The sequence below is a fragment of the Ambystoma mexicanum genome, chromosome 4p, assembly GCF_040938575.1.
Source record: "Ambystoma mexicanum isolate Mex_15411 chromosome 4p, UKY_AmexF1_1, whole genome shotgun sequence".
In the NCBI taxonomy this organism is placed as follows: Eukaryota; Metazoa; Chordata; class Amphibia; order Caudata; family Ambystomatidae; genus Ambystoma; species Ambystoma mexicanum.
Window position 1 is genome coordinate 130,950,855 of NC_090927.1, and position 13,541 is coordinate 130,964,395.

The window sequence follows — 13,541 nt, forward strand, 5'->3', positions numbered from 1 at the left end:
CATTTTTCAAAACAACTGCTGTCTCCATTCTCTTGTCTCTGTCTCTTACTCAAAACAGTTGCACTGCCAGACTCAGGTTGCGGGTTTATATAGGGATTCAGCCCCACCTCATAGCTGCTCTGTGGTAAAAAGGATTCTGGTGGGGTAAAGGGGAAGGGGACTGCCCCCACAGATGGCTTGCATCCCTGCTGTGGCACTTGAGATTGGCGTGTCCCTCCAGTTGGGTGGTTCTCTCTCTTCCTACCACACGCTGGCGATGCTTTTCCACCTCTCACTGGGGAAAGAGAATTCAGGTGTGTCTCTTCAGGCAGCTGGTGTAGGGATTGGCCGGTGGGACCCACCCCTGACGATGGCTTCCATTTCTGATGTGGGACTTGGGTTCAGTTAGTACTTCTCTTGGGGGGCGGTCCGCGCTCTGATTTTCACAGCCTACCCCGTCCCCTGGTTATGTTATGTTAATTAAATGTATAGAGCGCACGCTCACCACAGGGGTATCATGGTACTGCCCGACAGCAAGGCAGAAAGGGAAGAAGAAATTAGAATAGGTAGATTTTTAGAGCGCGGTAGAATGCCAGATGGTTAGGCAAAGAACGCATGGCATGGGGAAGATAATTCCAAAGAACGGTGGCCGCCACTGAGATAACGCGGCCCCCAATCCGAAGGGCCCGATCGTATGGACTTGCAGAAGGCATGCCTCCGCACACTGCAGGGACTGGTGTGGTCCTGGTGTGGACTCCATGAGCCTATCGGTTCATTACTGTATGAGAGTGAATTCCTGGTATAACATGCCTAGATGACTGTGAATTTCCTCCTATAATTCAGGGCAACCTTATCCCGTCTGTAGGTTTAGAAGGGTTTATGCATCCTCCTGAGAGGAGCCAAGCATGTAGGCGCTGTCGGGACTGCATTATCACCATTCGTTGATTTGGTTAAAGGGACAGTAGCTACAGAGTCCTCGGCTTCAGTGGAAGCAAAGGTGCCATTCTATGGTGGTGAGGAGCCTGATTTCCCTTATGCAATATGGTCTCTGCTTCCCGGCTCTGGGTGTTGCACATAAAGAAACCTTGTCACCAAAAAGCCTTGTGTGACTGTGCCCCGTCCTGATATAGAGACTTGGTGGTTGAGACCAGGGAGATCCTCCCCATACCACCCCTGGGGTCATCATCTTCTAGCGGAGAGAGGTACTCGAACCCCTTGGTCACCCAACTAGACATGCTCAGAGTGAGGAGGGGACTTTGTTGCAGCACGGGCTAGTCACTTACCCTCATGTGACCACAGCAAGTAATAAATAGCCTACCCATTTCAATATAAAATATTACTGTTCAAGGGCAATCATGCCCTCACTCAAGGGTGTAATCTGAGGTCGAAAAAATGCAATACTCAGTAGGACCTGAGCACAAGAGTACCATGCTCCACATACCACGCGCTAGACTTGAGATTGCCTGGCTGCCCAAACTCAGGTATAACTTCTCTGTAACAACTGGACGGATTGATTCTGTGGACCAATGATGGATTGGACAGGAGTAAAACTCCTTCAGAACTTTATAGAACATAGAATGTGTGGCAAATTCTACTCTGAGAATCACAGAAAGGTACTTCAGATGATACACATTGTGAGCACTGTGCAAGAAGCGAGAGACTCGCCTCAACATTAGAACAACCACTTTCTGCATAATGTGACGCCTCTCTGTCTCAATCAAGGCCATGAGCTGTGTGCATATAGGATGTTTCCAAAGTTTAAGCACTATGGTATGAAGCAATGGGTCAATGACAGGCGGTGCTAGGTGGAGAGAAGGGATGTGAAACCTTACAGACCCAGCCGATGGATGAAGTCCAACTTCACCATGGCTGTTTCACCTGCACAATTCCCTGCAACTCACCGATCATTAACCATTTCCTTCGAATTTTCAATTTCAATGTATCCCATTTTTGACAGAAAATATTTCCAGACAGTTTGCCTTTGCCGTACGGAAGCCTGTCAAGAGATAGTGCATGTACAATTTGCAGCAGGACCGGGAAGAGGCTCTGGTTGGTCCGTGAGGTGAGGAAGGGGTTCGGGGGTAAGGAGAGGGACGGCAGGATTGGTTGGGCTGGATGACGGAGTGGGAAGGGAGGGGCATAGTAAGGGTTTGAGGGTGTCCCCTGCTCTGTAATGGGGTTGAGGGACCGGTTGTTCTGGGTGAGTTTCCTTACTCTAATAAGGATTTGGCATGGTGGGAGTTGTTGGGGTGACCCCCACTGGAGGGTTGATGACAGGCTATGGGGCAACACTGCAAGAGTCCATGGTGTATATCTGCAGCCTGAAAGCCGGCCCGGGAAACCGGGTTTCGGCAAGTGTGATCTACGGGAATTCAATATGGATCTGAATGTTCAGTGTCATGGCAACTGCCATTCATTCATTGCAATTCAACATAAATTGGGACCCTTAAAGATCGGCCAGGGCACTTTCATATGAAAATACTGATGCATTCTGGCCTATTCTCTGAAACCGATTGGGCAAGGTGACTGTTTTTCAGGGTGGCAGCAGAAGACTGATTGTACTCTGACACGCAAACTACCACCCAACGCTAGCCTTTTGGGGGCACAGGGCCATATGACAATCTCCGGATTTCCCTATATAGCAGTCTGCATCTGGGCTCTGAGGATAATTAGTGGAGATTGGGGTGGGCCTGAAATGACCCCCATTCTGAAGAACTGCAATGAGTTGTGAAATCTTTGATATACTGTTATGTTGTGTTAGGCACTCCCTGCGTCCCTTTTCCATGGCATGGACCAGTACTGTGGGTAGTGTAGGGTGGGGGCATGACAGACCCATGAATCACATAAAGAACTCCAGGATCTCCCTCCCAATCCCACATCAACCCAAAAAGGGAAAAAGAATACCTGGCATAGAAAAAGCTGCATCCTCTTGCCATACATAATACCACTGCAATTGATTATGAATTCCATCATCCTCTGCCATGCCCTCATAATAGGAGGGTACCCGTTCATAAAGGGAAATAGTAACCTTTGCACCTTATGTTAGAGACAATGCTTCGATCTCTTTGCTCTGTAGCTGGATCCCACTACATCACATGTCATTCTATGACAAGACTGGAGGCGAGCATTATGCTTCATCTTCATTTTATTCTACTCATCAGCAGTTCAACAAACACAATAAAAACTCTTGAAAAGTGTCCAACAAACTTTTCTCTTAACACACTACAAAGTCCATGAGTCTCTGTAGTCCAAGCCCCTTCAGCCAGTCACAACCCACTTTCTGTGCATGGGCTCCTCCTCTTCTTTTACTGCTCTTCAAGCAGATAAGTACCATAATGTTCCTCTCCGTGTGTCTGTGAGAATTGACTGGTGAGAGTGGTTATTTTAGTAGCTAATAGCTTTGCCAGTACAGGGTTGCGCGCTAATAGGCGAATGGAGGTTGCCACCAGAGTATCTGCCTCTATAGGCAGTGTTTGGGGAGTATGCGCGGGCTGTACGTCAGGCAGAGTAGTACTGTAGGAGTTTAGAATTAAGTGAAGTGTACGAGCAGACGCGGCGACCTCGTTTCGAGGTCCGACAGGTGAGTAGCATTCCCGAGAGGACGCAGATAGGATAGGCTTGCGAGGCGGCGACCCCGTGTCGCATTACCGGCACATCGGGGGTGCAGCCGCCCTCGCGAGCTTCGCAGCGAGCGTATTACGGCTCGTGCAACGCCCCACTCCCTCGGGGAGGAGGAGCCAGGACACGCGAGCGCGAAACGAGCCGAACGCACAGCAAGAGCCCCCACCCGCGGGTGGGCGGAGCTACGGTCGGGAGGCCAAGCCAATAGCGCTTCCGCGAGCGAGCCCCCACTCGTGTGTGGGAGGAGCCAATCGCAAGTTCTGCCTCGCGCGGGATGCGATCGTCGCTTCTAAGCGACAGTATTGGGAGAGCAGCCTCGAGAGAGCTTTCAGGAGAGATCACAGCTTTAGCTGTAGAACAATAAGCGATCCCTCGGTCGCAGCGCTTCAGAATAACAGCCGAGCGAGATCGGCTGAAGGAGAGGGGAAGTAAGGAGCCCTGTACACCGGATGCTGCTGAGTTAGCAGGAAAGACAGCGCATTGAAGCGAGGTAACTCGCAGCAGGCCAGAAGGCAAAGGAGGTCGGTGCAGCCACATAAACATTTTTTTTTAAAAAAAAATCAGAACATCTATAGCAGTGCATCTAAGGGAGCAGGGGCATGCTAAGACACCTGTGGCAGGTATTTTGGGCACACAGCACAACAGCATAATGTCGGAGTTCGAATGGAGTGAGGAGGAGCAGAATGAGGACCTCGCTGCCAGCTTTAAGCAAGTGCTGGGTACCTCCCTTGTAGATGCAGTGGCGGAAGGGTCAGGCCCCTGCAGAAGAGACTGGAGACGTTGGAAGCGTTGCTATCCCAACCCAGTACAAGCACCAAGACCGGGAAGAGCACGCACACAGAACCCTCAGAAGAGGGGATTAAGGGGAGTAATACAGCCCTTAAGAGAAAATTCTCTGACGACCCCCGGGGCTCTTTGGAAGGGGCAGAAGACAAGGCCCCAGAGGTGGTTGACGTGTTTGCAAAGTTGAAGAAGGCTTATATGCAGCGTCAAACTGTGCCACACCTCTTTACCCCATCTCCAGGGGAAGAAAACGCTGGAGAAGACCCAGGCTCGGAAGAGGAGCTGGTAGAGGATCGGACCTCGCAGGGAGACGAGGAAGTCCCAGAGGACGACTGGGACGTCCCAAGCGGGGGAAAAAAGGTACAAAAGGAGAATCATCTCCTGGAGCCCCAGGACGATATGTTCGACCCAGACAGTATCTGCAATCCAAGGTCCTCCGAATGGCAGCCATGCCCCGTGTGACGCAATATATGGTGGCAAGATTGCGCAAGGCACTAGATAAAGAAGTGAGACAGCGCCTTCGAGCTGAATGTCCACGGCCGGACCTTCCAGGAAAGGTAGCCGAGACCCCCGAGCTCGACCCAAAGATGTTAACCTTTGTTTCGAAATCAGTCAAGGACCCTCGCAAGGGCATCGATAGGTCCTGGAGAAGCTGCCAGGAGAAGGTTTTGGACCTGGCCGGACCGCTGGCAAAAATTATGGACCTCGCAGAGAGGGCAAAGGATACTGGGGAAGAGGTGGACCCTGAGGTTCTCGCCGGCTGGGCCCAGAGGGCAGTCTGTCTTCTTGGGAACGCTAACTGCGCCATTGCATTAGAGCGGAGAAGAGGTCTCCTTCTGAAGATAGACTCTAAGCTTAGTGATTTGGCTTCGTATGAAGCGGGAGAAGGAGCTCAAGGCCTCATGTTTGGAGAGACATTTGGGAAGGAGATGGGACGCTTTGTCGGAACGTGTGCGTCATTAGAGAAGGCTCAGGCATCGATCCGCAAGATCTTCCCGAGTAGAGTTTTTGGCGGGACCGGCCGCTTCAGGGGTCGAGCAGCCGGTCGCGGCCAGGGAGGAAGAAGATCCCAAACTTCCAGAGCCCAGTACTGGGAGAACAAAGGCCAAGACACCTTTTTCCCATCCAGAGGGAGGTTCCCGAGAGGACGCAGATCCAGAGGATCAGGGCGAGGCCAAGGTTTTACACCAGGTGAGAGCGAAGGAATATCCTCCTGTAGGGGGGAGGACGCGCATGTTTTTGGAAAATTGGCGCACGCTTTCAAGCGATTCCTGGGTATTGCAGACCGTCAGAGGTTTGTTTCTAGATTTTGTAGAAGATCCAGTACAGTCAAGCAGACCCCAGAGGCAGAAGCTGACGCAAGCAGAGCAAGCATGCTTAGACAGCGAATTAGCGCAATTAGTGCGCAAGCGAGCGATAGAGAAGTGCGAGTCAGCCCCAAGGTTTGTGAGCAACATGTTCCTGGTTCACAGGAAGGAGAAGGTGCGACCAGTTATAAATCTCAAAGAGCACAACGGATGGATTGTATACCAACATTTCAAGATGGAGGGTATCCATCAGCTAAGAGACTCCCTGAGAGAGGGAGACTGGTTGACGCGCCTCGACTTGAAAGACGCATACCTGACAATCCCAGTTCTCAAGGAGTACAGAACATTCCTAGCTTTTCACTGGCAAGGGCAGTTCTGGCAATTCAAGACGATGCCATTCGGTCTTGCATCAGCTCCTTGGGATTTTACAAAGCTGATGAAGCCAGTAGCCGCAGCAATCAGAGAGAAGGGGATAAGGCTGATCATTTAGCTGGACGATCTCTTACTCTTAGCAGAGGATCGGGAGGTGCTAGTTTATCAGACGCAGTGGGTGCAGGACCTTCTGAGATCACTAGGGTTTCTAGTGAATACAGAGAAGTCCGATAACACGCCAGCACAAAGGTTAGATTTCCTGGGGTTTGTGCTAGATACCAGGAAAGCGACGCTGGAACTCCCGCCTCGAAAGATAAAGGATATCAAGAGAGAGATCAGGGCATGCTTAGAGAAGCAGCAGGTATCACTCAGGACTTTGGCGCGGATAGTGGGGCTGCTGGCAGCATCTATCCAAGCCATATTTACGGGCCCGTTGCATTACAGAGCGCTGCAGAGGTTGAAGACCAGACACCTCCAGCAGGGGCTGAGGTATCATCAGTCGGTACCCTTAGATCCGGAATCCATTACGGAACTAGAATGGTGGTTGAGGAATATGGACGCCTGGAATGGGCGAGCCATATTCGGAGACAGACCGGATCTGATCATAGAATCAGATGCCAGCCGGAAGGGCTGGGGAGCCAGATGTGGGTCTTTACAGACCGGAGGCAAGTGGAGCGAAGAGGAGCTTCGCCTTCATATAAATTGCCTGGAGCTCCTAGCGGGATCGTTTGCGATCAAGGCATTCACGAGAGACAGAGTCAAATCTTGTGTCCTGTTGAAGATGGACAACATATCGGCAGTACGATATATCAACCACCTAGGGGGGACAAGATCCAAGATGCTAGCGGAGCTAGCAAAGGATTTGTGGCACTTCTGCCTAGAATCGGAGACGTCAGTGACAGCAGAATATCTACCAGGCGCCCTGAATTCGGTGGCGGACTGGAACTCGCGGTATTTGACAGACTCCAGCGACTGGAGACTAGATGCGGTAGTTTTTCAAAGGTTGAACGCGAGATGGGGCCCGATGCACATAGACCTTTTTGCCTCCCGGCTCAACGCTCAGACAAGGAATTACTTCAGCTGGAGGTTAGACCCAGGGGCACAAGGAACAGATGCCTTCCTGCAGGAGTGGTCCGGAGGCCCGCACTATGCTTTTCCTCCCTTTGTAATGCTGAACAGAGTTCTAGCGAAATGTTGGAGGGAGAAGGCAGAGCTCGTGGTAGTTGTGCCCGGTTGGAAGTCTCAGGTATGGTTTCCAACTCTCATGGAGTTAGTGACAGACATACCCAGGATCCTACCAGAAGGAGAGCGACTACTCACGGACCCAGTTGGGTCATATCATCCTCTGAGAGTGAGAGGGACACTCCGGTTAGTCGCGTGCAGAATATCAGGAGACGCTGGGCGCTGCCAGGAATTTCGAAGCAAGCTGCAGAGCTTATCGCTGAATCCTGGGCTCCATCCACTAGGAGGAGCTATGATGCAGCTTGGGCTAAGTGGTCCAGCTGGTGTAAGAACAGAAGTGTTCATCCCATTTCAGCGCCTGTAGTGGAAATTTTGAACTTCTTAGCGCACTTGCTGCAAGACGGAAGAGCTTTCCGTACTATAGGGGTATACAGATCTGCCATTTCAGCAGGCCATTTGCCAATTGAAGGAGCACCGGCAGGAGAACACCCTGCAGTGGTAAGGCTCATTAGAGGAGCGAAATTAAAAATTCCACCGGAGCCCAGATATAGCTGAACGTGGGACGTAGCGGTAGTTCTACGATTGCTAGCTGATTGGCCATCAGATAGGTATCTCTCACTCAAGCAGCTATCAGGCAAACTAGCTATGCTGTTGTGCCTGGTATCCTGCAAACGAGTGTCGGACGTGAGAGCTCTGGAGGTGTCTAGGAGGTCGTTCGGGCCTGAGGGAGTGACTTTCTCGATAGTGAAGAGGACTAAGAAAGGGACCACCTCGGTCCATTAGCCCTATTTTCCGAGTAATGCGAAATGGTGCGTTGCTCGTTGCATTAAGGAATACGAGAGCAGGACTGCGGAATACAGAGCAGTAGGTACCACGCAGCTTCTGATGGCTCGTAGGAAGCCTTTTCACGCAGTAACTACTGCAACTATCGCGAGATGGGTCAAAGAGATCATGCAGGCCGCAGGAGTGAATGTGAGCATGTATGGAGCTCATTCTGTGAGAGGAGCAATGGCCTCGAGAGCCGTAAGGGCCGGTGTATCTTTAAGGGAGATAATGTTAGCAGCAGACTGGTCGTGTGAACGCACGTTTAAAGAGTTTTATTTTAAACCAACAGAGAATGTAGCAGTTACGGTGTTGGGGAGCTTTGAACAAGCATAATGCTCGCCTCCAGTCTTGTCATAGAATGTAGATTACCCCTGCTAGCTGCGCAGGGAGTATTAATTGTATTAAAGACTAGGAGGCGAGCATTAAATTCCCACCCGAGTATTGTACTGTCTATTTACATTTGTATTGTTCTTATAATGGTAAGTACACCACATAGACACCACCCTAAAGATTTTCTATTTGTTTTGCCTCTTAGGGGAAGACCAGAAAAATAACTGAAGACAAAGGAGTCTAGAAGGCCGAGATTCTTCGGCAGTTGAGTTATCACGTTAATGAAATTTTCGCATTGTTAGCGAGGAACAGTTATGGAAGTTATACAGATGTTCAGAGCAAGTAAAAGCAGAGGAGGAGCCCATGCACAGGAAGTGGGTTGTGACTGGCTGAAGGGGCTTGGTCTACAGAGACTCATGGACTTTGTAGTATGTTAAGTGAAAAGTTTGTTGGACACTTTTCAAGAGTTTTTATTGTGTTTGTTGAACTGCTGAAGAGTAGAATAAAATGAAGATGAAGCATAATGCTCGCCTCCTAGTCTTTAATAGAATTAATACTCCCTGCGCAGCTAGCATGGGTAATCTACATTGTCTATCAAATGTCACTCGAACCACCTCAGTGGAATATATCTGTGTTCATAGCTACACCGTTACAATTCTCTATGCAGAATATGGTAAAATTGCTCAGCGTGTTCAGCATTCGCTGCTGTGATCTGCATGTAAACTGCAGGTCGCAGGTTTGAATCTTGGCAAGGTCAACCCAGTTGGGTAATGTTCTTTGTAAATAGGTTCTCTGTAAAGCGCTTTGGCGAAAGCGCTATATATAAATAACACATTATTATATTTGATCCTGGGCGAATAACAGTGTCTTCTAATTTACCTTTGTTAATAGTAAATAGGAACTGGCTCCACGCCAGTAATACTTGGCAATATCAAGCTGCGTATTTCTATTTCATGTCTGTAAGCCATAAAGCATGCAGATGAGCATCCATGTTCAACGCACACGTTCTGCAATGTGGAACATGCCTGGGGACCTATCTGCGCGTCATGCAGCATTTTTTTTTCCCTAAACGAGTTTCGTCATTTTGTTTCCTTTTGGCAAAGCCGAGTGGATTTCCATTACAGGACGCGAAGGTCGCATCCTGGGCCCGTCACAAAGGCGCGCGCCGGCGGTGTCCGCCATGACAGCTCGAGCGCCGCCATTTCCATGATACGCAGTGCGCATTTCATTAAGACGCCCATGATCTCCAGGAGTGGAAAAAAAAACAGCCCACAAGGGTGAATGTGAAGACCAGCCGATCAGATCTCCTAATTTGTCAGCCCGTGACCGATTTGGAATCAAATCCTCCCCTCCCCCCGCTGTTTAATATTCGAATGGAAGGTTTCCCCACAAAGGAAGGGATAAGCCAGCCGGCACGCACATGAAAACGACCGAGTGCAATCGAGAAAGATAAAATAGACCGGGTGCTCCCCAAAAGGAAATACGATGTATTGCAATGCAGAAAAGAACGATATAGGACAATTTGACATGGCGGGCAAAGGGAGGCCGTCCATTTGCATTCACAATACTGCCATTCCAATCATCTGTCCAATGTCTAACCCTAGAAAATGACTCTGATATAATATAACACAATATAATGTAATATAATATAAGGAAGCGAGATGGAAGGGCGGTTGGGGGGAACGGGGGCTAGTCCGAGCGAGAGAGTGGGAGAAAGCAGAGATAGAAACTTTGTCCTTTCTCCAGCTTGGGGGCTATTTATATGTATATTCCTTCTAAAAAAAAACGCGTTTTCATGTGACCCACTGCTACAGCCAATGAGAACAATGCAAAGAAAGCATTTTTTTAAAAAAAAATCCAATTCATCCTTAACTCTCCCTTAAATATATATTGCGACAGCCCATCGCCAATCTAATATATACAGAAAGTGCCTAAACATGTCACCTGTGACAGTTTAACAATGAAACATCTAATGTATGCATGGCTAGTTGTATGCCAGTCATTGGGAAGGTCACAAACATATGCAACATATTTTGTCATGGGCATTTTTCTCGATTGGCAACCTTTCTCTTGTGAACAATAGTGCAAAGTGTTGTGTCCCTTTAAGGGACTGCAGAGGCAGTCACGTGAAACGCCAATAAAGGCGCCAATAAACCCAGTGAGGATTACACCTTGTCTGTCTTTCTTCCTATGCTCCGGGGCCCCCACATAACATTGGTGACGAGGTGGGAACCCTGCCTGCTCACGGCACGATTGGTCACAAGAAAAAAAAAAGTAAACATTTTTTTTATTTCATTCTATGCTCATCATCCTTCTCTGGAGGGAACCCCCCCTCACTGGGCACCGCGTGCCACCAGTATCTGGGACAGGGCAATCCAGCCCTAACACCCCTTTCAGGGCCACGCGCTGCCTCCAATACAGTGCCAGGCACTGAAAACAACTTGTGCGCCTAGCCGCCACCCAGGAGGCCAACGATAGGCAGGGTTGCAGTTCAAGAGGCGAGTGCTTGTGTGCCCTGATCCCACAGTGCACTACTACACTGGTGCATCCATCGCCAGTTGGCCCTGGGCCTACACATACGTGACACCACCACAGCACATGGACATGTAGGATGAAGGGGAAGCGCAGCGGGCTGGTAGGCTGTCACGCACACCGGCGCAACTCGCCCCTTTAAAGGAATTTGACATTTTGTGGGCCCGTCATCGTTGGGTCCCAGATGGATTGCATGGATGAAGAGGTTGGATATTTTCTTCAAGGCCACCGGAGAGGATAACGACGAGACAATGACATCCATCATGCTGTACTCAGCCGGTCCGGCGGTACGCAATACTTTTGAGACTCTACGTCCTGTGGACAACTCATTCGCAGCGGCCAAAGCAGCCCTGCTGGAGTACTTTGCACACAAGGCAAACGTGGACTATGAGAGGACCCTCGTGAGGATTGCTGTGCAGAAAGAAGGTGAATCTCTTGACGCTTTTCACAGCAGGCTCCGTCGCATGTCAGTGGCGTGTGCCTGGCCGGACGTAGAGCATGAGATACAATGTATATATTGCCCACTAACCTTTAAGAGCACATCGGTAGATGTTGGACTTACTACTCAATGGCAACAAAAAACTTTCACTAACTGCAATTCGAGCATGGTCACCTATGCCATATGGTGCCCTTGCAAAAAAATCTATGTAGGAAAAACAGAAAGACAACGCGCCCCTGCAAAGAAGGCAGGACAGAGAGCACGCCTAATTCTACCACAAGGTAGAACCTTCCCCGCAGACCACATCAGAACAAAGCTGAGAAGCATACCAGTGAGTAACCCGGCTGGGTGGCATCCCTGTGGATACCAGGTGAGCGTAACAGAACACGAAGCCTACCATAACAAATCCACCTGGGCGCCATGGAGACATCAGAATTGGACCAATTGGCCCAATTACTAGGAGAGCTTCGTGCTGAGGTTCATTCTGCCCGACAAGAGACTAATTTTTTTTTTTTTATTTTATTTATTTGTGTGTGTTCATTTAGAACTTTACAAAGGAAAATGAAGAAAAGTCTTTCACTGAAGTATTTGTGTGTGTTCATTTAGTACTTTACAGAGGAAAATGAAGAAAAGTCTTTCACTGAAGTAGCCCAGAAGAAGTCTGGTAGTTTCACGTGGGGTGGGGTCGTTTGGCCTCTATTCTCTGCATGGTGAATTGCAGAATTTTAGTTGATGCTAGTAACCAGCTGTTTCGGTCCCCACCTATCAGTCTGTTCCACCACGTAGCTTCGTCCCATCCGTGTTCCTCTGGGCTAAAGTGCTTTATGTAGGCTGATCTTAAGTCTAGAGTTGCTGGGCATGAGATCAATAAGTGCCTGATGGATTCGGTTTCAGCATTGCACAAACGGCATGTGTTGTAGTCAGAGAGGCCTCGAATCTTCAGGATCTCGTTTGTTTCCAGTAGGTTTAGCCGGATTCTTAACATGTAATTTCTTGCTCTCCTGTTAGGAAATTTCCGGAGATAATTCATCGGCTCGTTTAATTTGATGAACATGGTGGGAAGATGGAGAAGGAGTTTATTTTTGTTGGCCAGGTCCTGGGTCTGTATCCAGTCTAGTTCTTTCAATTTCTTATAGACTCGCAGCGGGTTTGAAATGAGATCGGCTTCCGTGCATGACACTGATTCTAAACTGGACGTGATTTTGTTTTTCCTTGTTTGTAGCATTTTAACTTTGCCATTTTGAAGTTCTTTATTTAGTAGGCCGAATATTTGGTCGGTGTCGGCCGTAATGCATTTTCTGAATAGCCTAAGTGAGTTTAGGTTTACTGTTGCTGTTAGTGACAGTAGGCTAAGTTCCTGGCGAATTGCAACAATGGATGTAGATTTTGGAAGGATCAGGACTGATTTCCAGAACTTGCTCTCCAATTTTTGCCAAATTCTTTCTGGGATTGTTGGCATCGCCTCTGTTCCATAGGTGATTGATGGAACGACTTTTTTCTTATAGAAGTCTATTACTGGAATGCACGAGTATTTGCCAAATTTTGTGTCGATTGCTTTTGCTTGTGAGGCTAATTTCCCCAACTTTATTTCCAAAGCGATCTGCATAGATGTTTCGTTTTTTGAGGAATCGATCTGGACACCTAGATATTTGTAGTCGGGTACCAGCTCGATCTCTTTGCCCTCTAAGTACCATTTGAATTTTCCGGAGAATTTGTTTTTCTTCCCTCCTCCTTCCAGCGTCATTATTTTTGTTTTTTCTTGATTTATTTTTAGATTGTTTTCGGCTGTATATCTCAGAAGGTTTGTTAATTGTCTCTGGAGACCGATCTGAGTTTGATCCAGGAGGATTAGATCGTCAGCATACAAAAGGTAACTTATTTTTGAGGATGCGAGGGACGGCGGGAACGTGTGCTCCAGGTCTACAGAATCGCCGTAATCTCCAAGGTATGCAAGGAACAAGGCAGGTGCTAGCGGGCATCCCTGTTTTACCCCACGCCCGGTTTGAATTTCTTCTGACAGGTCGCCTCTTTGGGAGAGTCGAACCCTGAGGGAAGTGTCCGTGTGGAGAGCTTTGATAGGTTGGAGTATTTCTTGCGGACAATTCCATCTCTCCAGTTTGGTCCATAGGCGGTGTCTGTCGACGAGGTCGAAAGCCTGCGTTAAATCTATA